Consider the following 5538-nt stretch of genomic DNA (forward strand, 5'->3'; position numbering starts at 1 on the left):
TGGTCCACTCCTCAAGCAGAAATATCAGGGTGGGGATGCAGACCACGCTTGCATACAAGCCCTTCCTTTGATGAAGATTTAGGCCATTCCTGTCTATTTTGAATTCCTGGTTCATTACTCAGACATGTAGGATTTTTGATACCAGTAGAAACCAAAATGAGGAAAGCTCCGCATGGTTAGTTCAGTTCAGATGTGGCTGGAGAGGGCAACACTATCACCATGTGAGGTTTGTAGCACTGGTAGAAAAGTTCTCAAAAGGGGTTCACACTTTTGAAGCTACCAAATCACAGCTTTGTTGTACGTCAAGTCCCCAACACCCAGCACCCTCAAACAGACCTGGGTAAAACCATGTCTATTCACCATTTAGGGAGGAAGAGAAGGGACCCAGAACTATGAGGGAAGTATGAAGATACACTGCTGCAGTAGCTGTTGCTGCTGAACATGGTTGAAGGTTGTCCTGCTTGCCTTTCATGTCTAGATTCAGCAAATCCTGAGTAGATCGATCTTCTCAGCACTAGGGCAGGCTTTTGCCTGCAGCAACAGGGTCCACATTGGAAAGGACAGAGGATTTTGCAGGAAGAAGGGGATTTTTTTGGATCTGAGAAGACCAGTTTGGGCAAGTCCTTCAATACTTAAAAAATATTTCACATTGTTTGGCATGAAAGTGTTGAGTTTTGGTGTTGCTTTTGACCAGTAAGATATTACTAGAATTGGCCAGTTTGATGGTTCCCTTTAACCTCAGGCTGAGCTATCACAGACATGAGGGACAAGTCTACTCCTCACCTACCACAAAACATAACCTGCACAAGGAGTTCTTCAGAGAAGGCCATGAGTAGGCTTCAAAGACAGCAGAAATCAGCCCCTTGTGTTTCTGTGAATATTTTGAAAGCCAAGGGATGGTGTACTTAAAACCATATGGCTTAACACATGTTTATGGACAATTATTCATTGCACATGAATAATTATCAAGAGTTGCGGGGCACATATGAAAGCAAATTTGGGCCAGGGAAGTAGTTCATGAAGAGGAAAAATGAGAGGGTATATCCTGTCATGTCACAGGAGGTGTCTCAGATTGGCTAGAAACAAGTGTCCCATCAGCCTGAAAGGTTTCAAACTTGTGTCCCAGGAGGTACTCTTCACTAACCCGTTGAAGCTGGGCCCTAGGACATTTAGAAGGAGTCCAGTTAGCTGCAGCGTAGGAGGTTCTCTGTTCATTGACACACACAAAAACTGAAAGAGGAAGCAAAACTTCATTCGAGTGATTTTGGGTATTGTCTAAGAGGAGAAGTCCTCTGTCCTCCATCTTTGCTCACCACTACTTATTTATGTCTTTTACATGAAGCAGTCATTGCCTGTCACGAGAACCTTTCCCACAGTGGTTAGTACAGCATGACACAATCTGCACAGTGAACTCGGGTCCCCTCAGCTCCCATTTCTCATGCTCTGTTCCTGCCGCTCACAACTACCCTGTTCCTATGCTATAAGGCCAATATTTGGGTATATCATCACAGCTCTTCTGAGCCTGGTTGCTGATGCAGAAAAAGAGCTCTTGTTTCCATTACTTGCAGTCATTACTGGAGAGGAAGACATCTCAATCAATCAGAAGTAACATATTTTGGTCAGCACATCATCTAAGCAATCCTTTTATGACCTGAGTTGTCCGAGTTAAAATGCACAACAGCCTTGAGAGCTGGATCCATCTCCTCTAGAACTCCCACCAGTTACCAGCTGCTTTGCCTCAGCTGCTGAGCAGTGATAGTGCCTTCCAAGCCAGCAAGCTCCTCCACAGCTTAGTGACCTGCCATGTCCCTCCACTCAGGGAGAGGAGCTGGGGCCCCTCATGACCTAGCTGCCATTGCTCTGGCTCTCTGCAGATCTGAATGAGTCTTCAGAATTCAAACTTTCAGCCCTTTCTCTGACCCCAAACTTTCTAAACTCCTGGAGAGAGACAGATAAACCTGGCTGGTGTGACCTCTTGGTCTTTTATGCCACAGTTTAATAAGGACCCCAAATTCTCCTCTGTTTGCAAATACCTCCACTTCTGTCAAAACATCCCACAGTAAGCAGAATTAAAAGAGGTATTTCTGTGCACAGGAGCAGTAAAGTAACCAGCTATGAGCAGCTCAAGGCACAGCAGATGCGATCCCCACCACGCGCTCCTTCATGTGCCTCCTCAGCACTGCAGGGAGCTCAGCCACCATGGTGGAATCCTTTCCCATCCCTCTCCCCAAGTTGCAGCACACCCCATCCCCCATTCCATATGGAAAAGCTTCTGGACATTACCTGGCCCTGGTTTTCCAGTCAAATCCCATGCTGAGAGCATTTTCTGACTCTCTTCAACTCTTCTTCAGGCAGCTCTACCTGGGCCAACCTCCTCATGTGCTTCACCAGCTCCAGGAGATTGTCCCCAGGTCCCTAGCAGAAGGTGACAGGGGGGTGCCTGCTCACCCAGAGGGCTGCTGCCAGCCACCTGCACCCAGACCTGCTGATTTGCTATCATTGAAACACGCACAGCTGGAATTACTTAGGACAAACGTGTTCAGCTGATGGAAAATCCCACACGAAAATTAATAGTTCCCCTGTATGGTAATAAAGGTAATTAAACCAAGCTTGAACAAAAATCTCAAATACCATTCAATGAATAAGCATATTGAATTAATGGATTCCAGGAAGAAAACCTTTACCCTTGTAACAATCTGCTTCTTGACACACCTTTAGCTGGCAACGAAGGATAACAGCTCTTCGGCATGCTGAAAGAGGAAATTAAAACTTCGCTTCAAAAATCTCCTTATCAATACCTCTTGTTTATAGTCTCTGCATTTTTACAGCTAAGACAAATCTTTCATTGTCCAGTGCAAATGATTCACAACTGTTTTTTCAGTAGAGACACATCCCTTTTGTAGGCTCCTGCCCAGCTGAATGTGGATATGAGGACAGCTAGTGAGAAAGTCTTTGATGCTCAATATTGAAGAGGTGAACGATCCCATACAAGTTCACTGGTCAAATTTAAGGAAGCATCTGCAAAATTAAGTTACAAATCTCTGAAGTACCTCTTGCTTTTAAATGTAGGTTGCAGCTAAGAAATAGACCATGTGTATTATGGAAGTTAAGTGTAAACCCCTGGATTTCTCAAAATCACAGACTTAAGATAGCTTCTTAGATAGCATAAACTATAAACACAGAATATCAGTGTAGCCCTATGCAATACACTCTGAGTAGTTACAGAGCACAGACAAATTCCCGTGCAGCAGTGGAAGATGTGCAGCCTGGTATAACTTGGTTACCCACTAACCAATATTGTAGTAAATACAAGGTGCCTGTCTTGGAAATCAGACTACATAGACAAGCAATGCCATGATCAGCAGGAGGTCCAAGTGCAGTGATCGGTTTGTTTCAGGTAAATAAGGACACCTGAAGGATGACACCTAAGCTCTTGGTTTTTAGTTTGAGGCCCAATTACAAGACGCTTCTGGTTCCCCTGTCTGATGGCAGAATTGCCCTGACCCCACTGAAGTTAACTTACAGAAGCTAATGACAAGTCCCAGCAACAGATCCCACTATGTAAATCTACTCTGGGTCCCACATAAATCATTCTGTACATTAATCCAAGAAAAAAACTCAAGGATGCCCGCAGATTTGCAGATACATTTGCTAACACCAGCTGAGCATCAGAGTCCCTTGGGTTTTCCCACATGGCCTGCTGCAGGAGTCTCCTACAGTCAGGGCCTCCTGTGTTTAGCTGGGCATGAGACATTGATCTCATAAAACAGCAGTGCTGCTCCTGAGCCAAACGCAAAGACCCTATAAATATTTAAAGAGAGGTTTCAGTGGGTCTGAGACATGTGTCACTGAGCCACTTCCCGCTGCTGATTCACAGCACACCTGGGGACAGACACCCCTGGGTCCCTCAGAGATCGCGTAACTGAGGACCCAGGGTCCTCCCTGCATCCAGAGCAGCATCCTCTGCCTTCAGACAGCCATGAACGCCGCCTGCCCGGCCATACTCAGAGCTACGTGTGTGTGTAAACCCCGGGCTATGCCAGCCTCCCAGTCTCCCAGGAACCATGTCCATTTGCTTTCTGCTCAAAAGGGTCATAGGATGCAGCAGCCAGTTCACCTCCAGCTGCACAGTCCTGCCATAAAACCAGCTTCAACTGCAGATTGCAAACCTTGCCTCTCCCCTTCAGATTGCCATTGGAGGAGGTGATGAAGCACAGGGAAAGTTACTGTACTTCAGGGCCAAATCTCGCACCGTTTCGTGTTGCCAATGACTTTTAGACTGATGCGGCACCTGGCATTTCTGTCCCGTGACGATGTTTTTTTTCTGGCCACCGGTTCTCAAGCATCGAGGGGACCCAACCCTGGGGCAATCTCAGAGGAGGACCCTCCACCCAGCTGAGCTGCAGGCTGGCCTGAGATGAATCAGTGTTTTCCAGAGACCGGAGATCATGGGTTTGCCCATCGGGGCGGCCCCTCCGCTTCTGCTTCCTGTTTTGGCAGATGTTGTTGGGGGGGAGAGTTTTTTCCCTGCTGCCATGGTCTTTTTGGGGAGAGAGTCCCAGTGAGGAAATCAGCAGGCGAGCAGGATGCCTGCCGAAAGGCACAGACCCGGAGAAACATCTGCTCTCCAGCACCATGCCCACTCAGCCAGCACAAACATTGGCCCCAGACCACGTCTGCTGCTGGGGGATGCCCCCATGCTGGGCCTGAATAGCCCCTCAAAAAGTTGTGCAGCCACACAGGTGCTGAGTGTGGGTATCAGCAGCACCATGAAAGCTCATGGTTCACACTCAGCTTTAAGTCTCTGGACTGCTTTTTTGTGTTTTGTGTAAGATCTCAGCTATCAGAAATCATCCTGGGCACAGTAACCAGGCACTAGTTACTCACCCCTCCCTTCCCCACGAGGGCTTCCCAGAAAAGGAGAGAGGACATCAGGCTCTGCAGGACCACAATATTTTGATTTTCTGTCTGCAGGGCAGCTGCTTCAGCCTAGATCTCTCCCAGGTGGATGCAGAAGATACCTGACATTAAGGCTATCTAGGCAGGGGACAGCACAGTCCTGGCAGCCTTCACAGACTTTAGGCAATAACCCGTCACAGCCATTACTGTCACCCAGCCATCCCCTGGCCATCCTCCAGCCGTCCCCTGCCGTGGCAGCACGCATGCTGCCCCAGTGTTAACCGCTCACCACACCTCCACAGCCAGGGATGTGGGTGCCTAGGAAATCAGGAAGGCAAATGTCCCTGCTGCAAGGCTCAGAAGCTTTGGGGTGCGGAAGGAAGCCCGTGTCTCCCAGTCCCTAGGCAGGGACTCAAACCATCATACTGAAGGTGCTTGATGACAATCAGCGTCTCCTGGAAGCTCCAGGAGCCCCACTCCAGGGAAGGCACTTCACCTTGGGCACGATGCCGAACCCCGATATGGCAGGTTGTGCCTTCAGGCCCATGCCTCATCCCTGCCAGCCCGCCAGCGGCAATGCCCTGCTCAGGGAGCGCAGGTTTCGGAGGCGTCTGCTCCATCCCTAACGGTGGGTTGCAA

This window comes from Charadrius vociferus, unplaced genomic scaffold, assembly GCF_000708025.1.
Source record: "Charadrius vociferus isolate BGI_N301 unplaced genomic scaffold, ASM70802v2 scaffold228, whole genome shotgun sequence".
NCBI lineage: Eukaryota > Metazoa > Chordata > Aves > Charadriiformes > Charadriidae > Charadrius > Charadrius vociferus.